At 37.1% G+C, this 25577-nt stretch overlaps 1 pseudogene; it reads left to right on the top strand.

The window, feature by feature from the left end:
- The first annotated feature begins 6802 nt into the window (after positions 1-6802).
- On the top strand, positions 6803-7584 carry LOC110753266 (ethylene-responsive transcription factor ERF027 pseudogene; annotated as a pseudogene).
- Positions 7585-25577: the final 17993 nt, after the last annotated feature.

Here is a 25577-nt window from a genome sequence, read left to right as displayed (position 1 = left end):
ATTGGGCCAATTAATGGGGTCAAGTCCAATGGAAAATGGCATTTAACTTACAGACTAGTAATCTCATATTCAAACCACCATAGCACCGTGGTAGCATAGACGAAACTAGGATAGTATGTGTGGGGGGTCAAACCATAACAAAAGTTTTTAAAAGTAAAATTCAATCCTACAACAATAAATAATATACTATAAAAAGGGCATTGATTTTGAGTATTATTGGAGGACTAATAAGCTAATATGGCGTTATTTTTCTTTCTTTACTCTATATTAATTGTGTAAAGTGGAACTATAAACATGTAATATATAATTTTCAATGAAATTATTATGAAGTATAGGGTTTGCATTCAACCATCCAACAGTAATTGCATTGGGGGGCCACTACAATGTTTATATAGTATGTTATTCTTCAAAATATGAGATGCAGCTATATAATCCAATATGTATAAGAACAATTCTGGGGAGCCAAGGCCATGGCAGGTTTTGTACTTACGTGGTAGTGTGTGTGAGAGAAATTCTCCTCCCTTTATGTAGTTAGATTATCGCTTGTACTAAAAAATATATATAATGATACTCGAACCTTTGACTAACTTCCTTCGCATTAGAATGCAAAAGATGCCATTGATCGCACCAAGTAATATAACACTTAATGACTGTCCAATCCAAAGCATCACTATGCAATTTTTCGAACAAATATTTCTCAAATTCTTAGTGTGATTTAGATAGCTGGCTGGCGACGTACCTATTTTCTCAAGAACAATAATGGAAAAGTCGATGGCCTTGGCCTCTGGTATTTTGAGGTTCGTACGAGGATAGCTGACATTTGGTTGTGCTAAAAGAGTAGAGTCTTAAGGCTACGTGAAAGGGGCTTTGTTTTGTTTTGGGCCATTTTTTGTATTTCGTCCTTGTTGGGTCTTGCCTATTTTGAGCCTTGTATCTGATCTTTCTTTTTCAATAAACTTTCAATTGACCCCCCCAAAAAATAAAAGCAGACTAAATGAAAGGGTACAAGGAGAAGTTAGTAAGGCGCTAGAACAAATGAGGATTATTTATTTATTTTGTTATTTTTTCAATGGGCTCTTTTTGTTATTTTTTGCAATATAAGAATGGGCTTCCTCGACCTATTCAGCCCATGACGTCCGGAGGAGACAGTGGGACTATTCAGCCCTAAAGCCCAATAATGTATCCGGATGGAGTATTTAAAATTCTTTCAATAGTGTGCATTACAATTAAAACAAATTGAAGCTTGGAATGTTTTTCATTCAATTACTTGTTTATTTGAAAATTCCTATCAGTCACGCTTATATTTTGGAAAACTTTATTAGGACCCAAATCTTTGAATATCGATACCCAAAATCAAAAAATTTATTTTGAAATCTCTATTTCACCCTTAATTTTTTTTTTATTAAAAAATAAATAACCCATAGCTTCCATATATTGCCAATGGCCAATGGCCTTACTTGCCATCAATGTGGGAGGGAGGGGTTCCATGTCGTCGACGGAGACTCGCCGGATTAAAAAAATATAGTTGATGTTGGGTTTGGATAACTTTAAAAGGCAACTGTCACAAGACAATTTTCAAATTTGTCATATTAACGATTTGTTTTTCCAGCTTGCGTACACGCAACGCAAATAACATTTACTTCGATAAAATAAAAAGTAAAAAAGTTGACAAATTTGATAGTAGGGATCAAAAGTTGCACGGTTTAAAAAATTAAGAGGCTCAAAACCAAATTAAAAGTCGATAAAGGACAATACTAAAATTATGTGGCTGGGTTTCCTTTCCTCCAAGCGTGACAAAAAGAAGGAGAAAACAACGAGCTCGGGTGGGAGCCACAAGGCCCACCACACAAGGCATCCAAAAACAAAACATGCCAATTTCTCACTGGTACCTTACTTAGTCACCTGCCACCTGGCACACTAAACTCAAGTCAAACCAGTCTTCTCTTCCTCACGATTGTCTTTTGCTTTCGCTTTCGACGGTTAGGTCAAATTTTTATGCTTATCCACGATACCACACAAAAGAAAAAAAGAAATACAGACCAAAAAACAGCTATGTCAAGTTTTTATCTTATCCCCTCTAATTAATTGTAATTGGATCGTTGCGATCATAGGGTGGATGTCTAATTATTGAAGTGGTACTTGAATTGGTGGTTCACTTTTTCTAAATAATGGGGTAAATGACTAAAACATGATACTGAAAGACTCTACCGAAACAAAAATGGTTTGTCAAGACTATAAAGAAAATAGAATGGGCAATTAGTCAGATCTAGTATGGATCGTATATAGATAGTAGTTAAAGTTGGCAACTCTCCTAGGGTTCCCTCTTGCCTGGGATCCTTGAGGAAGATGATCAAGTTGGCGAATATGTAAATATATATTATGCAGTGTAAGCTTCTACAAAGAAATGTACACTATAAACTTCCAATTAGGACTCAAAGCTCAAGTGCTACGACGGTTAACAGTTATCCCGTGTATTCATATGGAAAGATTTCTCAAATTTTCTTTTTTTAACAAAAATATCATTTCAAAGAGAGCCCGTATGTAGTTTTTTCAATCCAAAGAGAAAAATCTGAACAAAGAACAAAGTAAATTTAGCTAAAGTTTGTGCCACCATATCCATACAAATTGGATGGAAAGAGACCCATGTATGAAAAGAGTTGGACTCTCGTCCTCATTCTCCAAGAAAACTCGGGTCTGCTTTGGACTCTAATGTGTTAACCTAGTTCAACACAAGAAGGAATACTTGACCAAAAAAAAAAAAACACAAGAAAGAATAAGGGAGAGAGAGAGAACGGAATTTAAATGAGAGGAAAGTCTTCAATTCTATTAAACTCGTGATTAAAAGTTCATAGCTGCAAACACATCTAATCTATTGACACATGGCACGATCCTAGCTCTCATTCTCTAGCAAAAATAACATTGCACTAAGAAACGAAATCAGTATATAAATGCACCAAAAAGAAAGGGTATACCTTTAAACTCGTCACATCACCGACATAGGTAGAAAAATAAACTGATCATTAAAAGGTTTTCTTGCATGTGGCCATCCTTTTTTCTCTGTATTTTTTTTTTATTTATAAGATGCATGTGATTATATTCGCAATCAACCATCATTCTATATTCCTAAGTTTTTGGATGCTACAGTTTAACAGCTAATGCTAAAGATAGTATGAATCAACTAAATATTAATCATATAATTATTAAAAGTTGAAGCTAGAAATCCTAATACGGTATGTTTTTTTTTTTTTTTTTTTTTTTTTTTTATAAATGACATGATAGTTTTAAATAGAGTGCTGTTAAACAAATCTTAAAATTAATTAAGTACACCCTAATATTTTAATCAAAATGTAAAATTAACTAAGTACACCCTATTTAACTACCAAAAATACCCCTGGTACACCCTAATACCAATCCTAAACCAGGTTTCTCTTTTTACATGAATTCGTTCCCTCTTTTCATATTTTGGGTTCGCATCAAAATCTTTAATTTTGTAAAATGTTGTGGGAGTAGACTTGCTAGCTCTTTCAATTCAAAGCTTGATTCTTGTAAATCCTTGTGATTTTCTTCGAAATGTGTGAAAGAGAATCAAACATCTCTATCAAATTACTAGTGAAATGCATCATCACTAGTTCGAAATCTTTGAAAATTTTGGATGCTTCCAAGTTAGAAGAAAAGTTTAAACCCTGGGATTTTAAAGTCATCCACTTCAACTTTATTGTATGGATGATGTTGAGCTAAGAAGTCAGACTGGAACAAACTTTTTCATTCAAATACAGCTGCCCATCTTTTGCGTCAGGAAGAATTAAGTACACGGAGAAATGCCGACACTTGTCTTTCGCCATGTTTATAAGGAAGCTCTAAGCCTTTGAAGTATCAAAGGCCCTTAAAATTATACGAAAACTTCTCTACATTTGATTAGGGTTGAATATGGTGAGTAGGGTGTACTTATTAAAATTATATTTGTTTCACAATTCCATATATCCTTTTGGGTCATTTTATATTAGAGTAAATTAGTAATTCAATAAATACTTTGGTAGTAGGGTGTACTCAGTTAATTTTAGGGTTCATTTAGCAACACTCTTTTAAATATACTTTTAAACGGGCCAACTCACTCACAAAAAAGTTACGTTATTACAATGAAACTGGTCACAACTAGATATCGAACTCATTACAAATATATATCGGCCCTTCTCTTCCTTTCCACTCTTCTTCCTTTTTAACATATTGTTTAAAGTTTACTAGGGTTTGAGTTTGAAAGTTTCGGGTTTCCTTAAATTTGTGGTTTGAAAACAGAGTTAAAGCTAAAAAACATGATTTCCGACAATATGTGACCAAAACCATGGTTAAAGTTAAAGATATGGTATAAACAACACCCAATAAAAGGACAGAAAGATCCCTCATGTCCCTGTAATATTATAATGCTTTTACCCAGAAGGACATGTTCAATTGGGGATTCCATTAAAGGAAAGTGGCTCAATTTAGGTGCAAAATCATTTTAGGGACACACAGAGACCCCAGCGTGCTGGGAGCCATATGCATAGCCAACATATAGTGTTGAGTCACCAACAGAATATATTTGAGTAAACATCAATGTCTTCATTTTAGCAGCTAATTCTAATTGCATATTATCATAATTGTGATGCTAGAGTTAGCTAGAATCCTAATCAACAGAAAAGCTCTGTGGTTAATCATGTCAAATTACTTGTTCTTTGGTTGGTGTTTGGAATTTTAATGCTTCCAAAGTTCTTTCCGGACCTCTTCCTCCCTCCTCTGGCCATTACCGAATTCAACATAGCAATAACCTGTTATATATATAACTACAATCCCATAATAATATGAATTGCAAAATAATTTGCATGATAAATCAAATCGAGTAAACCGAGACAAACTAGCTAGTGGATGACAAAAATGTCTTCCACTACCAAAATTTCACACAGGAATTAATCCCATAAAACTTAGAATGAATGCATCTTATAGTATTTGATTTCAAGGTATTATTTAACACTCATATATCAACTTTTTATCATGTTAAGAAAAAAAAAACCCTATTGGCATTCTTTTCTCTCTCAGTTCCAAAGAAAAAACTCAATAAAGAGGGGAGGAGGAAGAAGAGTCACTGCTCCTCCTACACTATGCTATCTTCTTTTTTCTTTTGGGTTAGTGAATAAGTCCCTTAGGGCGTTTTGAATCAAAAGCATCTTGTGATGATTTATTTTGAGCTATGCTCATATTGAAGTTCCCCATAAACTCTTTTGGGTAAATTCCTCAATCAAATCATCCTTCTTCCACAACTCTCTCTCTAAAACTTTTAATCTTCTTTAAATTTAGTTTTACCTCGCATTTGAAGGACTTTTTTGCACTCTACCCAATTATTTTTTGTCATGATTGTTCGATTGTTATATTTGTTCCTTGTTATGTGCAGTTACATCGCGCAAAGGACCCATTAGTGTAGTGGTTTGGGAGTAATTGCTCCTTCAGGCAAGGTCTTGAGTTCAAGTCTTAGCATTCGTATATTATGTGTGAATTTAATATATTATCTTCCCACTCAATAGGAAATGTCCTTAAAAAAAAATGTTGTTACATCGATGTCAACTATTTTTCTGAGATCTGTCACAAGTTTACATTCACTTAAAGGCTATATGCAGTGGTGGGTTTGTCAACTATTTTTTGGGTTTTGTGAGTTTGTTTGAGATTATGTTTAATTGTAGTGATGTGGGCTAGTAGTTGTTGATGCGGCTTTTGTCAGCTTTTGTTTTATTTTTTAGCGTGTTAGTTTTGTATCATATTGCATATTTTTTCTTTTTTGGGTAAAGCTTATGAATCATCAAGTGGGAAACTGAGGAAGGCTCGTGGACATTTCCCACTAAAGGATATGAATAGATGCAACTGCCACACTTGGCATACACAAACCTTCTCCAAAATTGTATCATTTTTAATTGCCACTTTTGTAAAAGTGTGAAAAACCCTAAGGTTCTGTTTGGTATTTTACTCAAAAAAGTAAATTAAAAAACTATGATTCTTTTTAAAAACATGAGTTTTCAAATAGTGATTTTAAGATTTCAAAACTTGTTTGGTATTGAACTTCAAACTATTTTTAAGATCTAAAAAATTTGAAATTAAAATAAGAAAATCTAGATTTCCAAATTGAAATTAACAAAAAAAAAAAAAAATAGGAGAGGAGGAGAGAGTGGGAGAGGGTGGAGAGATATAGATAGAGATAGAGATAGATAGAGATGAGAGAGGAAGGAGAGAGAAAGAGACGGGAAGAGGGAGAGACGGGAGAGGAAGGAGAGAGAGACAAGAGAGGGAGGAGAAAGAAATACCCGAGAGAGAAAAAAACTATAAAATTTCTTCTTTTTTTGTTTTTAATAATGGGGGTATTTTTGAGTTTTTTTTTTGTTTGAATTTTTAAAAATTGGCCTACCAAATAAATTTTTGTGGCTTTAAACTTAAAATCTGTTTGTAAATTTATAGAATTTAATCCAAATAGGATACAAAACAGACCCTAAAGCTTCCACAGAATTCAAAGTGGCCAAAGTGCATGCTACAACTTTTGAGCGGGTCCCCTTCCTCCTTAACTAAAATCTCAACCATAACACTTACACTCCTCTCTCTCTCTCTCTCTCTCTCTCTCTTCCAATTAATATCTTACCTTCCCCATATAATCCCCACAACCCTCTACAATTACATCCCTACCTAAGTATATGTACGCAAATATCTATATATGTCATGGCTGACCAAAATCAAAATACTCACTAACATTGCGCCAAATATAACCCACCCCTTGACCTTCCTTCCTTCTCAACCCTCCTTCAACCGCACCCTTTTACACCAAGTCATCCCACATTCTCCTCTCCCTCTCTTCACCACCAGCACTTGTCCAATTACTAAAACACCCTCCCCTCCCCCCCACCATGGCATCAAACTCTTGCGGGAACCACACTAGGTACCATGGAATCCGGTGCCGGGGCGGAAAATGGGTGTCCGAAATCCGTGAGCCACGTAAGACTAGGCGGATATGGCTCGGGACCTACCCAATCCCGGAGATGGCTGCGGCCGCCTATGACGTGGCCGCGCTGGCTCTCAAAGGCGGTGATGCTGTTCTAAACTTTCCGAGCTCCATTGCCTCGTATCCAGTGCCAGCATCCAAGTCACCGGAGGACATTCGCAGTGCCGCCGCTACTGCTGCTTCCATTGCTGCTGCACTACAGTCGAATGAGGAGGCCAATAACAGCCTGGAGCTCAAGGAGAGGCAGAAGAAGCAAGAGGACGACATGACGACGATGATGAATAGTACTAGTTTGGCGTCGTCTGTGGGAATGTACGAAGAAGAGCTTTTCGGGATGCCAAATTTGCTGGCCGAGATGGCAGAGGGAATGCTGTTGTCTCCGCCGAGACCGCCTGATTATCCCGAATCGGGCAATTCAGACGGAGGAGAAATTGGTCTGTGGAGCTTCTGATTAATTATTACAGTTATATTTGCCTTAATTATTAATTATTAGAGTTCTTTTTCATCTGCAATATTGTTCTTTTTTCTTCTTTTTTTTCTTAATGAGATTTGAATTGAATGGAGTATCTCTTTTGTGCAACAGATTTTTTCTGGCCATATATATGGTTGCGATCAAACCAATGGAGTGTGCCTTTACAGAGAGACAGAGGATGCAAGTTTGTAAGCGACATACTGACTTATATAAGACAAAAAAAAGAAAAGAAATTATGGGCTGATGATGTGAAACTATCGATTTAGGACCACCCAAAGCTTTCTCATAAGGCTTATGAATCAAGTGAGAAATGCTCAAAACTTCAAGGCTGTCCTACAAATGGAAATTCCTACAAATAGAAATTACCACAAACGGAAATTCCTACAAATAGAAATTACCACAAACGGAAATTCCTACAAATAGAAATTACCACAAATGGAAATTCCTACAAATAGAAATTACTACAATTGGAAATTCACAAAAATAGAAATCACTTAGTTGGGATCGCATCTCAATCATTCCAACTTAAAGTACTAAAGAACCTATCTATAAGCTATGGTCATTAAACAAAGTCAATAGTCTCCCTTGCCATCAATCCGAGGGAGGGGGACATCGATGTTGTCAACAGAGACAACAGTAGGGGAGAGGGATTTCAAAGAAAATAGTTGATGTCGGGTTTGGATAACTTTATGAGATGTGCATTATAATTAAGAGATATTTTGTCATATACTCATTCTTAGCACTAAAACTATAAATAAATCATACACCATTTAATTTCTATAAACAAATCCAAAACAAACCCAAAAAATAATAGCTGGTCCTATTTAATTTAATTTTGATTATTAAATTACTTTGATACCCTATTAAGTGATTGAGTTTTTTTTTTATGAGGTTTTGGGGTTGAGTTTGTTTTAAGAAATCAATGGCAGTTTTGTAATTTAAAAGAAGTTAAAAGTCTTTTTGTTATGTTGTAAATGGGCTTTGGGTAAGTTTCTAAAGTTCTATATGATTTTTTTTTATAATTTGGGCTCCTATATTGGGTATAATAGTGAATCTCCCTGTAATTAAACAATAGCTCACAAAATATTGTCCAAAATAGCAACTGTAAAGTACTACTTGAAGATTAACTAATACAAAAGCATTAAGTAGTGGAATAACAACCAGGTTTAGCTAAAGTAAAAAGGGAACAATTTAGTAACTTATTCTAGTTCTAATCTCCTTAATCTTTTGAAACACTACTACTACTACAATAGACGACGGGGATCCACCATCGTCGTTAAATCGATCGACATCTTTTGAATGTCAAACTACGACGGGTTTTCACCTTCGTTGTTAGCTGGAAAGACGACGGTTTTATGAACAACCGTCTTTTACCTTATAAGACAACGGTTGTTTTGCAAAAACCATCATTGTTTATCTTATAAGACGACGGTTTGTATAAAAACCGTTGTTGTTTATTGTTTAAGACGACAATGTTTATAAAAACCGTTGTTGTTTATCTATAAAGACGACGGTTTTATTGTAAAAAACCGTTGTCTAATTAGTTCCCATGTTGTTGGCATGTGAATTCATGCCTAAAAACCGTTGTTGATTGACTATGGAGACTACGGTTGTATTGCCAATCCGTCGTCTAATAACTTCCCATGCTATTACATTTGTTTTTTTGTTTCCTATGATTCTATACAACGATTTTAACTATAAAACGAACCATAATTCTTTATTAATGAATATATATACACTCAAAAATTGTTTCTTTCATAAAATTTGAAGATTCAATAGTTATTATATAGTTAACCAATCTTTATTCCTACCACATCTATAGCATTAACCTAGAATTATAAATATTTAAGCTACATGTGATTGCTCACAAATTCTACCAATTCAATCTAAACTTCATCAATTTGTTCTTGAGTTCTTGCACATTTTCTAAGTGTTGAGGCCCAAAAATCTAAGGCTGGGCCCAAATATATTTCTAACCCAGCAAGGCACCTAACTTGGGAAAAAACTCATCTTGGGTACGCAAGAGTTCGTCATATGCGCTTGAACACGTGCCACGCCAAGCAAATAAGCAACACGCCACGCTACAAGCTTAAGTGGGCCCAAACCACGCGAATGCCTGGGGCTTGCTGAGTGGGTTGTGGTATGAATGGTTATGAGTATTCACGAGCCCTATTGATGGTCCAAGGAGTGGAAGTTTTGGGCTGCTTGGGAGCACCAAAACTCAAGCCCATTCCTTGAGCCCAAACATATGGGTAAGCATGAGATAGAAAACCCAATAGCCCATCACCTTAAGAAAAGGCCTACAACACTTGAAAAATCCCACATCAGCCAAAACTTCCAGCTGCTTAAGTAAACTCACAAGCTGCTGGAAACAAAACAGCCTAGCGTCTTATATCCAACATCATGGAAATATCCAGCATCTTTTTTAAAACTATATCGAAGCCAAACCACCAAAACCAAGCAAAACCATGTGCTGATGGAATCACCTTTTGACCAGTACCCTTACCCATTCTTTCCTTTACAAGCTTTGGTGAGAAAACAAGAAGGAAAAGTGGGTGGCTCCTCACCCACATAAACAAGTCTTGCTGCCTGAGGACCTTGGAACCCCCAAAAAGCTGCGTGCCTATGGGTTCAGGCTGAGGAAGTTTCACCAAACAAGATTAAATGGAAGAAAGTGAAGAAAAGAAGGAGGGAGGCTTGACAAAATTAAGGGTTTCTATCACCTATAAAATGAGCCACTTTCTACCCAGCAAAACAACTCACCTTGGTTTCTTCAAGCCTCCCATCAACCATGAGAATCAATCGAAGGCAAGCATCCCCTTTGGAATCCTTCAATTTCAAGCTTTGTTCCCCATCTTCTTCATCTCTCTCTCTCTCTCTCTCTCTCTCTCTCTCTCTCTCTCTCTCTCTCTCTCTCTCTCTCTCATAAGACACATCTAGAGAGCAAGCTTCCCTCTCATCTTCAAAACCTAGCAATTTCGTGCACTATTCATCCCTCTTCCCCATTTTCCCTCTTGGAAGAATTGTTCCAGTACTTGACAGAACTTTTGTCAAGCTGTCGGAAACTTACTCAAGCCACCCGTTCCTCTTCCTCATCTCTTCCTCTCTCTCCTCAACAAATCCTCCCAAAAAATCTCTCTTCCCCTTACTTCGGGCCTCTATTTCTCATAGGAAACCCAAGCCTTCTCTCTCTCATGCTAAACCCACGAATGCTCAGCTCCCATGCCACAAGCTTCTCATGCCAAGTCACAATATTTATCTGCAAGCGACTGTTAGTTTCATTGGTGAAGAAGACCAAGGTGTTTCCTAAGGCTCAGCTACCCATTCGAAGCACACTTGGGGTCTGATCCTCGAACTCAGACACAAGGGGCGATTCCAGCCATTTGCTCTTTACAGCAGCTCAGGCCCATTCGTCAAGCTGCTGGAAAGAAAAAGCCCCTACACTAAGCTGTTGTAATCCCCCCAATGTAGCGGTATCAGCAACATGTCCATTCTGCAAGGCTTGCAAAATTAACATCAAACTCCACAAACACAAATCTTATCCTAAAGGTAGGAAGTGCTGCTGTAGCATGACAATAAGCATGAGTGTTTTAGTATATTATATGATTCTAATAAGTATGAGTACTTCAAGGTTCCCTGTAAAATTTCTACAAATTTAAGGTGCATGTAGTCTCCACATTACTTCATTCCAAAGTATACAAACAAAAACTATGACCATACATCCAGAAACTCACTCCTTTATTTTTCTTGTAATTGATAACCATGATATGATTAAATTCTGAGAATGAAAGACCAACTGAATGGAAAAAAAAAAAAAAAAAAGTGCCAACAATAGTTGAAATGTGAAAGAATTCAGAAGAGACGCACCTTCAATTGAATTCCATGTATGCCAAATTATGGGGAAAGTAAAATCCGCATTATGGGACAACACCAATTAAAACAAAGCACATGATGTCATACCTTCCGATCGGCATGTTCCGTGCCAATCACGCAAGGACATGCTTGTGATAAAGCAAATGATGTCACACCTTCCGATCGGCATGCTCCGTGCCGATCGCGCAAGGACGTGAGTGCTACAAGGGCATGACGTCATACCTTCCGATTGTCATGCTCCGTGCCGATCGCGCACGACAAAGTGCATGATGTCACACCTTCCGATCCGCATGCTCTGTGCCAATGGCGCAAGACAAAGTGCATGATGTCACACCTTCCGATCAACTTGCTCTATGCCAATCGCGCAAAGACTTGCGAGCCTCAAGCGCATGACGTCATACCTTTCGATCGGCATGTTCTGTGCCGATTGCTCAAGGACTTGCGCATGACAGCACTCCTTCCAATCGGCATGCAACGTGCCGATCGCGTATGGACTTGCACCAGTCCATCCCACATTTCCACCCATAGCTGTTTACTCCTATGCTGAAGCAACTCCTAGCTTGCAAACTTGGGGGACTGGGGACTTGCCTACGACATCCATCATGCTGAATATACTCAGTTTGATTATTCGACTATTTACAAAGTTCCCAACCCAGAAGCCACTTCTTGATAAGCAACTTAGGGGACTACTGTTTATACCATATTCAAATAAGTACATTCGGCACTGGGAACCGAAGCATAAACAGACTCACAGGCCTGCCGAAGATAACATTGACGACGCCATAACGCCATTCTGATGCAGCAACTGCCTGCCGAAGGTAGTTGCCGAAGCTCTCAACTACAGAACCTAACCCGCGAACACGTGTCACCACCACAACAACTTTCACAAAGTCCCACATCGAAACTTTGTGCAAACTCCCACTTCCACCTCTCTATAAAAAAAAAGGGCACAGGCTCCTAAAACGAGGTAACTACTTTTTATCTTTTCTGTTACTCTACCAAAATTACCACATATACACGCTTACTTAAGCATCGGAGAGCCTTCGGCAGGCATTACAATGGTGCCCGAAGCTTGACGATTGCTTCTTCTTTGTCTCCTCCTATAGAACCCTTATGTACCGAAGGTTCATGACATTCTCATCCTACTAAATATCCAACAATCTTTACATAAGTTGACCATCCCAAAAAGAGCATCAACAAGTTGCGTGTGATTATATTCGCAATGAATAATAAGCTTTTGGATACTACAGCTAATATTGAAAATAGTATGAATCAACTAAATATTAATCATATCATCATTAAGAGTTGAAGCTAGTAATCCTAATAAGTATGTTTGATTTTTTTTTTTTTTGGGACAAACGATAGTAATGTTACTTTTAAATGGGCTAATTCATCCACAACAAAGTTACGTCATCGAATTGACGTTAGTCACAATTGTTGAGAGTATTTGTCCCACATTAAAAAGTTAAGGGACCTAGTCTGAATTTATAAGGAGTTAAGCTACTCCCCACATTGTCAATTGGTTTTGAGGTGGAACCTCAACTTCCTTCATGGTATCAGAGCAAGGCTTCATTTGTTGGGCCCAACGGCCACACGTGCTCCCATGTCACTCAATATGTGTTGTCCACGTGTTAAGCTTGAAAGTTTGCCACACGTGCGGGGGCGTGTTGAGAGTATTTGTCACACATTGGAAAGTTAAGGGACCTAGCCTGAATTTATAAGGATTTGGGCCACTCCCCCCATTGCCAATTGGTTTTGGGGTGGAACCTCAACTTCCTTCAACAACTGGGTATCAAACTCATTATAATCTTCCTGTTGGGGTCTTTTTCCATCGGAAGACTCATTCAGGCTTGTTGATTCTTAGACCGCTATAGAGTGGTGAATCAAGGCTTCGTTGCCCCTTTTTCTAAGTTAGCGAGAACTAGGCATAAAGCATCCTGAGAGAGAAGCAAGTCTCGAGGGAGTACTATGTTCTTCTTCCAACAGCTCCGTGTTTTGTGTTGATGTTTTCGGCAGCCTGACGAAGAGTTGAAAATGACTTGCTGATGTTGATCTGAGATTATATAAGCTTGGCATGAGAGCTTGGAGTGTGGGAGCTAAAGACCCTGTGAAACCCCATATTTTTTTTCATATATATATATATATTATATATTTCAGGAAATTAAATATTTTGTTACATATTTAGTTTATAACTTATATATATATATATATATATATATATATATTGTCTTGTGTACTAATAAATATTTACATCTTATTTTATTTTTTATATATATCTTATTATAATATATATGCGTGTGTATTACATAAATATCTTACTATATATATATATATATATATATATATATATATATATATATATATATGGATATGTATTAATGGTTCTTGTTAGTGTAGTTTTGCCAATTCAATACGTGTCAAAGTGAAAATCATGCTAAGTAGCAAGGTTAGCCAACTCACCAAAAAGAAAGGAATAGGATTGGAGGAGTTGGAAACAATCTTATCTGCATAGCTAGAATATAACTTGGTTGGCAAGTATCAGTCAACCGCCATTACACCATCCAATAGGAGGTGATTTACTGTTGGTTTTAAAACATTTTTAAGAAGTTGATTTGAACTTAAACATACAAATTAATCAAATTAATTGCAGCGGAAGAATATGGTGGTTGTTTAAATTCAAAACAAAACTTCTTCCAAGTATCTTAAGCCATGAACATTGATATGTTTTTCATAAATGAAAATTCAAGAGAAAAGATAAGTTCTAATTACCCTTGAAGCTATAATATGAACCAAGTTGTGTTTTGGTCTTCTCTTGATGATTTCCCTTTGTTGATCTCCTCTTGATCTTTCTCCTCCTTGTGAGCCACAAAAGTATATGGCCTCTAAGTCTCCACACCAATGGAACCTTGAGATGAGAAGAAGTATCTTGAGAATACAAGGATGCTAGTGCAAGATCCTCAAGATTGGTTTCAATCTAAACCCCTTTGAAAGATGATTGTGTTTCACTCTTGAAAACTCACAACTATCTCTCTTTGATCTCCCAAACCTATTTGGTTGATGTTGGATTGTGTTTGTGTGTAAAATGAGCTTATGGAAACAATTCCCATACACCTTTACTTAAGCATTTTCGGCCAAACCCCATTGGGCTTCCAAAATTGGGCCTTATGACACTTAAGCCATAATTTAGGTGTCTTAAGTCCATGGGCTTGATACCCAACCATTTGGGCTTCTCATTAACTATTACCGAGGCCCAAATATATTTTTACACGTAGTAAATCATCCACATCAAATCAATCAAATTGATTTCCTCATTCTCATTTGTATTACTCAAAGTTAACCATTTAAGGTGTGCGATCCATTAGGTTCTAATTTAGCAAGGCAGTGGGAAAACATTAGAACTCTTTCTAACCAACTGGAATTAAAACCCCTTTTTAATTCTTCCTTTATTTTGGATTGATCACAATCAGTCCTAGGACTTCCACAAGCCAAGAGTGACATCTAGCAATATATCATGGCTACCCAAGCTAATTAGAATAGATGAAGAACCTATTCAGTTGGAATTGCAATGCAATACGGTCCTTCTCTTATACAATGTTTCCAATCATATTATTAGGGTACGGATTGATAATGTCAAACCCCTAATATGATTAACCTCATATGATTCAATAGAACATAATTAAAACACTTTTTAAATCATGTTCAAGTACTTCGGCCGAAGATTCACTGAATCATATCTTGAAACATTCTCCTTTTCTTATCAAAGGTAGAGATTCCTTATTGTACATTCACATATCTCCATGATGAATTAAGAGATCTCAATAACACATAAGGAAAATCTTTTACGACTTGCCTTTGTGAGTTATCAAAGATCAATAACGCATCACAAGACAACCATGATGCCTCAGGTCTAAGGACTAATTTGCATTATTGCAACTATAAGTTCTCGTTTGACATATAGATAAATACTCCATACGAGAACTGCGGTTGATCGCGTTCAGTGTACTCATTCACTAATGAGCACCCACATACTTGTATTAGTGTCAACTACACAAATGGTTTGAGACCAACCATCCTCATCATTGAGCATACATAGTATGTGCCAATCTTGACGGTTTATCAATGCCCATTTGATAACCTTATGATTAGGAACATTTTGGGATACTACAGTTAGAGATTAAAGGTCTCCCGAATCTAAACTTCTTTAGATTACTTTATCTCTTATTTAGTACACCCTGGACTTTTGTTTCTTTACACGACATAAAAGATAACAAAATAATATTGCCCTTTATTTATCATATACGAAATGTATTCTAAGGAGATTACATCAAATGTATTGGCTCTTAGGGCACATTTCTAACAATCTCCCACTTGCACTAGAGCCATTTAGCCATGTATCTAATACCCATTTTCTCTGTATGTCTATCCAGTTGTGACTGTGACATAGGCTTAGTGAGTGGATCTGCTACGTTGTCTGCTGATGCAACCTTTAGGATGCACACATCACCATTTGAAATGAGTTCTCGAATCTTGTGGAATTTTCTTTCAATGTGTTTGGATCTCTGATGAGACCTTGGTTCCTTGGCTTGAGCTATCGCCCCATTATTGTCACAGTACAAAGGCACTGGTGACATTATGGTTGGAACCACATTTAGTTCGGTAATGAACTTTTTCATCCAAACAGCTTCCTTTGCCGCTTCTGAGGCAGCAATGTACTCAGCTTCAGTGGTGGAGTCAGCCGTAACACTTTGTTTACAGCTTCTCCAACTAACAGCGCCTCCATTCAGAATGAAGACATACCCAGATGTGGATTTACGATCATCAACATCAGATGCGAAATCAGAATCGGTAAACGCTTCCACTTGTAACTCTGATGTTCCTCCATAAATAAGGAACATATCCTTAGTTCTTCGTAAGTATTTAAGGATACACTTAACGGCTCCCCAATGATCTAATCCTGGGTTTGACTGATATCTACTTGTTATACTAACAGCATAACTGATATCCGGTCTTGTACAAACCATGGCATACATGAGACTCCCTATTGCTGATGCATAAGGGATTTTACTCATCTGCTGTATATCTTCAGGAGTTTTCGGACACATGTTCTTAGAAAGGTGAAGTCCATGTCTAACTGGAAGTAACCCTTTCTTAGATTGTTCCATATGAAATCTCTTTAGCACCTTATCTATATACAAGGATTGAGATAATCCAATTATTCTCTGAGATCTATCACGATAAATCTTTATACCAAGTATATAAGATGCCTCTCCTAAATCTTTCATTGCGAATGATTTAGTGAGCCACAGCTTCACTGAAGATAGCATTCCTATATCGTTTCCAATAATCAGTATGTCATCTACATACAACACTAGGAATACTACCGAACTCCCACTGACCTTTTTGTACACACATTGGTCATCCATGTTTTGCATGAAGTCAAACGATTTGACAACTTCATCAAAGCGGATGTTCCAACTCCTAGAAGCTTGCTTCAACCCATAAGTGGATTTATGTAGCTTGCATACCTTATGCTTATCAGCTGTAGAAATGAAGCCTTCAGGTTGATCCATGTATAGTTCTTCCTGAAGGTGGCCATTAAGAAAAGCCGTCTTCACATCCATTTGCCAAATCTCATAATCATGGTATGCAGCTATTGCAAGCAAAATCCGAATAGACTTTGTCATAGCAACAGGAGAGAAGGTTTCTTCATAGTCAATCCCTTCTCTCTGCTTGTAGCCCTTTGCTACTAGCCTTGCCTTGTAGGTTTCTATTTTCCCATCTGAGCCTATCTTCCTCTTAAAGATCCATTTATTTCCTATTGGTACAATACCAGGAGGCGGATCAACTAGAGTCCAGACTTGGTTGGTATACATAGAATCCATTTCGGATTTCATGGCTCCAAGCCATTTCTGTGAGTCAATGTCTGACATTGCCTCATTGTAGTTCGAAGGGTCTTCAATATCCTTACAATCACTTAGGAGATTTAACTCTCCTTCGTTTTCATGAAGGAAACCGTAATACCTCTCAGGCATTCTTCTAACCCTACTTGAACTACGCGGAGTTTGTGTCATATCAGTTTGTGGATCTGGGATTGCATTCAGTTCAGTGTTGATTTCTAGCTCTTTGGACAATTCCTTGAGTTCTATCTCATGTCCCCCTTTCCCATCAAGAGCGTATTCTCTTTCCAGGAAGGTAGCTGACCTTGCGACGAACACCTTTTGCTCGTCGATGTGATAGAAGTAATATCCCATAGTTTCCTTGGGATACCCGATAAATCTACACTTCACTGACCTTGCATCTAGTTTATCCACATCTTGTCTTTTGACATATGCTGGACAACCCCAAATCTTGATATAACCAAGACTTGGTTTCTTCCCAAACCACATTTCGTATGGAGTTTGTGGAACAGACTTGGAAGGCACTCTATTTAACAAATGAATTGCTGTTTCAAGTGCATATCCCCAAAAGGATATAGGTAAATCAGTATAGCTCATCATGGAACGAACCATATCCATTAAGGTTCGATTTCTCCTTTCAGAAACCCCATTATGTTGTGGAGTCCCTGGTGGAGTCCATTGTGATAAGATGCCATGTTCCTTGAGGTAATCAAGAAACTCTGTGCTTAAGTATTCACCTCCTCGATCGGATCTAAGGATTTTAATACTCTTGCCTGTTTGGTTTTCAACTTCATTTCTGAATTCCTGAAACTTTTCAAAAGATTCAGACTTATGCTTCATTAAGTATAAGTACCCGAACCGTGAATGATCATCAGTAAAGGTAATGAAGTATGAATAACCTCCCCTTGCGTTTGTAGACAAAGGTCCACAAACATCTGTGTGGATTAACCCCAACAACTCTGTAACTCTTTCTCCTTTTCCTGTAAAAGGAGACTTGGTCATTTTACCTTGTAGACAAGATTCACAAGTAGGCATAGGAGCAGGGTCTAAAGATCCAAGGCATCCATCTTTTGCCATCCGGTGAATCCTATCTTGGCCAATGTGTCCAAGTTTGAGGTGCCACAATTTAGTTGAGTTATCCACTTCTCTAGGCCTTTTAGGTCTAGGTGCATCTTTATCTATACAGTTAATACTACCATTCATTTCTAAATGAAAAAGACCATCAATCAAATTTGCATAAGCAATAATTCGATTATTATGTGAAATAGAACAAAGTAGTTTGTCAAACAAAACAACAAATCCGTCTCTTAAAAGCATAGAGACAGATATTAAGTTCTTTACACAACCAGAAATGAAATAACAATTATTCAAATTCAGGGTCTCCCCGGAAGGTAGATTGAGACGATAGGTGCCTACAGCTTTGGCAGCTACCTTAGTGCCATTACCCACAGTTAGCACCATTTCTCCTTTTCCGAGTCTTCTACTTCCTACTAGTCCCTGCACACAATTGCAAATATGTTGACTAGCTCCTGAATCAACTATCCAGGTAGAAGTATTAACTGTAAAAACTGATTCAAGAACAAGAGTGTTACCTTCCGAAGGCTTGTTCTTTAAGCTTGCGAGGTAATCCTTGCAATTTCTCTTCCAATGTCCATCCTTTCCACAGTGAAAGCAAGTTCCTTTCGGTTCCTTGCCTTTCTTTGTTATTTTTCCTTGCTTGGGTTTTAGAAAACCTTTCTTCTTCTTTCCCTTATCCTTACCTTTCGGTTTGGATTTGGAAGAGGAGGAAGAACTCTTTTCAAACACCGCAACTGTCCCTTTCAGCCCTTTATCCTTTGAGATATTCTTTTCAGCGACTATAGCCATATTGAGTAGCTCAGATAAAGAACTTTCCATCTTTCCCATATTATAGTTCATAACAAATTGGGAAAAATCTGATGAGAGGGACGAAAGAAAAAAATCTTGTTGAACTTCAGCATTAAATGGACAATCCAATTTTTCTAATTTCTCAAGCAATGATATTATCTTGAGACCATGCTGATTAACCGGAGTCCCTCTTGTCATCTTTGTGTTGACAAGTTCACATATTGTATTGAATCGCAAGCTACGAGTAGCTTCACCATAAAGCTCATTAAGGTGAAGCAATATGGAAGCACAATCTTCCATATCTTCATGTTGTTTTAGTAGCTCATCATTCATGGATGCTAGTAAGTAACATTTACCTCTACTATCATCCTTAACATGCTTCTCATAAGCAGTTATCTCTTCCTGAGTAGCTTCTTCGTCAGGAGCAATATGTGGTGGGGCTTGTGTCAACACATAATCAATCTCATCCATTTTAAGGACAAGTTTCATTTTGCGAAGCCAACCCGGATAGTTCGTGCCATCAAGGATGTAATTGTTAAGTATCGATGAGATTGGGTTTTTAACGGCCATTTGAAAATTCTGCAACAACGTAAACAAATTTTAGTTTAGATTAATCTTCTACCAAAAACTTAGGGTCTTTAAGTCATGATGGTAGCTCCCACTATTTTTGGCAAATTTCATATCCCTCTTGAAATCCGAGAGTTTCCGTTGAAACTCTTAGTGGGGATGGGAGTCTCATTTTCATATAGTTTTCCTCAACCTAACAGTTTGTTGGATTGCTATCTTACTAATGAGAGGATACTCTTATCCAATCACATCATTCATGTGAATACCCATCACTATGGCCTCTAGAGAACTAGACCTCAACCTAACAGTTTGTTGGTTTCGTTCGTCTTTAGTTAAGTTATTCCCACCATGCTTGTGGGTATAGGGTTTCAAGCATGACCTCAACCTAACGATTTGTTGGCCACACTCGTTATCTATCCGCACTACATCAGGTATGTGTAATAGGCTTCCCTTGGATGGTTACAAGTACTGGATGTTGCCTCACTGAGGTACAACAAAGTGTAAATGTGCCACCCAATAAGAGACTACCATGGTGGAAGGCCACAAAATAGCATTCAAAAATGCCATTTCGCTTATCAACTTAATATTGCTTTGAGGGTAGTTAAATTGGTCTCATTTTAATCCAATTTTAATCCTGTTAAAATTACCTATCTAATCTCATTAAATGGTTCCCAATGCAACATATTAGTAGCACATAATACTCCCACCAAATATTTTAGAAACCATTTGCTTAAGATAGCGAGAATATATGGTGCTACTAATTGGTTAATTATTGTCATTACCGAACATTCAAATTGCATTGGGCTTATAGGATGATTATGGACTTTCTTGTTGATCCAACACGAGCCACCATGTTGGATCATGGTCTTGGAAGGTGATTCATTTTAATTACGCGCGCATAAAAAATAAATTAGGCATGAAAGCCATTTCATTATTACATAGCCAAATAAATGAGGCATGAAAGCCATTTCATTATTACATAGCCAATCAAAAACGAATACATATCCAATAAGCGGCCAATCACATAGCTCAATTGTTTGGTCTAAGTCCATAACCATCCTTTAATTATTTAAACGCTTTAAACAATTAAACTAGCAATGTAAATACATGCTCTTGGGTTGCATACATATGTGGGTTTAATTCAAGTGGTAACCATATTCAAAATAAATTTACCATGGAGTGAAAAACGTTTTACTACAATAGCAAAAGTAATTGTGGAAATCTATTGGACATAGTTACACTTATCATATATAGTAATTAGGTCCAAAACTATTCAACAATTAATAATGGATCCAAAGTTGATCCACTAGGGTGTGGGGTTAAAGCATGCATTTGTATAATACAAAGTGGTGATCATGATTATTCCAACAAGGTGAATAATCATGAATGTGACTAGGTAGGCCAACCACACTCACCAAAGTAATCAAAATTAATTTTAGTGTGGTGGGTAAAAAATTAGTGATGGGAATAATTTGAACAACTTTTGCATTTTATATCAAATCATCATAATTTAAATCTAGATAGCCCCACACACTCACCAAAGTAATCTTATTAATTTTAGTGTGGTGGGTAAATGTTTATTGAGTGGAAACATTTTGAAAAACTTTTAATTTTATAATAAAACACCATCATCATCTTTTGACCTATTTTGGTGGAAAATTCCACTAAACACAATCATCAAAATTAGTCACCTAACTTATGGATCAAAAAGATCCCATAACAAGAACATCAAGAACACCAAGAACATGCATATGAACTTATATGAATGTTCATGCTATTTCCGGAAAAATCCATATTCCATTTTAACCATCTCATGCTCTTAATATCATATATTTCATGAAGTTAAAAACATGGGGTTTTAATGCAACTATGCTCAAATGTTCATACATACATATATGCATACAAAGAGAGCATCAATCATCAAAACATAAATCCGGAAATTCAAAATCCCAAACAACCCCTTTCACTCCATTTGATTTACATTCAATCATATCAAAATAAATCAAGTATAACCATTATACTTTTAAATGAATTTATAACCCACATATGCATCTCTAAACCCAAGAAACATATCAAGTTCATGACCTATGGCTCTGATACCAATTGTTGGTTTTAAAACATTTTTAAGAAGTTGATTTGAACTTAAACATACAAATTAATCAAATTAATTGCAGCGGAAGAATATGGTGGTTGTTTAAATTCAAAACAAAACTTCTTCCAAGTATCTTAAGCCATGAACATTGATATGTTTTTCATAAATGAAAATTCAAGAGAAAAGATAAGTTCTAATTACCCTTGAAGCTATAATATGAACCAAGTTGTGTTTTGGTCTTCTCTTGATGATTTCCCTTTGTTGATCTCCTCTTGATCTTTCTCCTCCTTGTGAGCCACAAAAGTATATGGCCTCTAAGTCTCCACACCAATGGAACCTTGAGATGAGAAGAAGTATCTTGAGAATACAAGGATGCTAGTGCAAGATCCTCAAGATTGGTTTCAATCTAAACCCCTTTGAAAGATGATTGTGTTTCACTCTTGAAAACTCACAACTATCTCTCTTTGATCTCCCAAACCTATTTGGTTGATGTTGGATTGTGTTTGTGTGTAAAATGAGCTTATGGAAACAATTCCCATACACCTTTACTTAAGCATTTTCGGCCAAACCCCATTGGGCTTCCAAAATTGGGCCTTATGACACTTAAGCCATAATTTAGGTGTCTTAAGTCCATGGGCTTGATACCCAACCATTTGGGCTTCTCATTAACTATTACCGAGGCCCAAATATATTTTTACACGTAGTAAATCATCCACATCAAATCAATCAAATTGATTTCCTCATTCTCATTTGTATTACTCAAAGTTAACCATTTAAGGTGTGCGATCCATTAGGTTCTAATTTAGCAAGGCAGTGGGAAAACATTAGAACTCTTTCTAACCAACTGGAATTAAAACCCCTTTTTAATTCTTCCTTTATTTTGGATTGATCACAATCAGTCCTAGGACTTCCACAAGCCAAGAGTGACATCTAGCAATATATCATGGCTACCCAAGCTAATTAGAATAGATGAAGAACCTATTCAGTTGGAATTGCAATGCAATACGGTCCTTCTCTTATACAATGTTTCCAATCATATTATTAGGGTACGGATTGATAATGTCAAACCCCTAATATGATTAACCTCATATGATTCAATAGAACATAATTAAAACACTTTTTAAATCATGTTCAAGTACTTCGGCCGAAGATTCACTGAATCATATCTTGAAACATTCTCCTTTTCTTATCAAAGGTAGAGATTCCTTATTGTACATTCACATATCTCCATGATGAATTAAGAGATCTCAATAACACATAAGGAAAATCTTTTACGACTTGCCTTTGTGAGTTATCAAAGATCAATAACGCATCACAAGACAACCATGATGCCTCAGGTCTAAGGACTAATTTGCATTATTGCAACTATAAGTTCTCGTTTGACATATAGATAAATACTCCATACGAGAACTGCGGTTGATCGCGTTCAGTGTACTCATTCACTAATGAGCACCCACATACTTGTATTAGTGTCAACTACACAAATGGTTTGAGACCAACCATCCTCATCATTGAGCATACATAGTATGTGCCAATCTTGACGGTTTATCAATGCCCATTTGATAACCTTATGATTAGGAACATTTTGGGATACTACAGTTAGAGATTAAAGGTCTCCCGAATCTAAACTTCTTTAGATTACTTTATCTCTTATTTAGTACACCCTGGACTTTTGTTTCTTTACACGACATAAAAGATAACAAAATAATATTGCCCTTTATTTATCATATACGAAATGTATTCTAAGGAGATTACATCAAATGTATTGGCTCTTAGGGCACATTTCTAACATTTACTGCCGACATATACTTTATATATATAGGACATTGTGTGCCTAGCAAATGAACCAAGAAAAACGTAGAGGGAGAGATAATAGTGAGGAAATTCTTGGAGGAGATAGGTAGATGGGTTGTCTTGCCAATTTATTTAAAGAGTTCTCATTAGCGAGGTGAGTGGTTTATGTAATGTGTTCTAAAAGTTCTTATTTTGTGATAAAATATGAAAACCATGAATTATCGTGGATTTATTCTATTTACAAATATCTCTCTATTTCAAAGTCAAGCATGTCTAATTTGGTGCAATCTTTCACAGTATACATATATTGATTGGAATATTTATGAAGTATGTATTATTCATGGAACATGAGAACTTCAATGTTGGAATATCCGAGGGATAGATGTACCACACGGGGACATAGGGCAGTGAAGCCAATAGGGGTCACGTGGTTGGTTACATGCTATGAAGGATAACCAAGATATGAAGGGATGATGTGATATGATCTGGATTGGTGTATCTTTTCATTATATTTTATAGAGTGTGTAAAACGGCATTGCTTGACTGGCATAGTACATAATCTACTCACTGAGCGGTGGTTGCTCATCCCTCACCCTGTTTAATTTTTCAGATGAATTAGTAGACAAGACGAGGACTAAATCGGTTGAAGTTGAATTAGATGAGAGTGATAGAGCTTTATTTATTAATTGTAAAGTTATAAGATTTTGGAGCTATTTTTATAAGAGAAGTTTATTTCAAACCCATGTTTCGGCTTTTCTTTGTATTTATCTTTATTTTATTTTATTTTATTTTCTCACGCACCGGGCGCGGGGTTTCCTTCGACCCCCGGGTCCGGGGCGTGACAGACCCACAAGTTTAGCAAATGAGAATGTTTGTGCTTGGCTTTGTGTTTGATATGCTTGAGTTTGGGTGTTGAGAACTTATTGTTTGAAGCTATGGCTATGGTGGTTTGATTGTTTGGCTGTGATGGTTGTTGAGATGCTTATAACAGTCAAATAAATGGGGTTTCAAAGAGCATGATTGAGGAAAGAAAAACTTAAGACTTTGAAGGCTATGGTGTTTGTGACTATGATTCTATAGAGATTTATGAGTTCTAAATGTGGGGGGATGGAGGGGAAAGCTTGAGGCTTGAAGGCTTGGAAGGGTATGAGGAGGAAGGAAAAGTTTGGAGTTATGCTTGGTGAGGCTTTATAGGAAAGATGGAGGATTTCAAGGGTGAGAAAGTAGGAAACATGGTTGTGATGGTTGAGGAATGGATGTGATGGCCATTAGAATGCTTACAGTAGCTAAAGGGATGAAGGAAAATGGTTTGATGGTTGCTAGGGTGGTTGAGCAACCAAGAGATGTTGGTCGATGGCTGCTGGGATGCTTGCAACAACCAAAGGATGGGGGTTGATGGCTGGGATGGCCGTTGGAATGCTTGCAGCAGCCGAAGTGAGTAAGGAAGATGAGTTCTCATGGTTGCTGAAAGACTTGCAGCAACCAAGAGAGGTTGATTTTGCCTAGCAAATGCCTCCCAATTTATAGAGAGTAAGGGTTTTCCTTTATTTCCAATAGGTAAAGGGAGGTGCTGGAATCAGCCTATTTCCAATGGTTAAAAAGGAGCACTGGGGCATGCTATTTTCCAGCAGGTGAAGTTAGGTACCATAAACTGATTATTTCCTATGGGTAAAAGGAAGCGCTGAAAACGGCTTGTTTCCAGCGGGTAATAGGGAGTGCTGGAAAAGGCTTGTTTCCAACGGGTAAATCTAGGCATTTGGAAAATGACTATTTCCTATGGATAAAAGGAAGTGCTTGAAAAATATCTTATTTGCTCACCCACATTTGCGAACTCTAAGTAATGAACTTGGACTTTGGTGCTCCAAAGTAACTAACCCAAAGTCTCCATTATCCAAGAGCTTCCGTGGGCCTTGTGGACCTCCGTAACCTTCCACACCACAATCTCTCGTACAAGCCCCGTAAACCACATGACTTGGGTTCATGTGAGCTTGATAGGTGATTAACATA

Source organism: Prunus avium, chromosome 5 (assembly GCF_965620075.1).
Source record: "Prunus avium chromosome 5, drPruAviu1.hap1.1, whole genome shotgun sequence".
NCBI classification, from domain to species: domain Eukaryota; kingdom Viridiplantae; phylum Streptophyta; class Magnoliopsida; order Rosales; family Rosaceae; genus Prunus; species Prunus avium.
The sequence above is the reverse complement of the archived record's forward strand: the minus strand, read 5'-3'. Positions and strand labels throughout refer to the sequence as shown.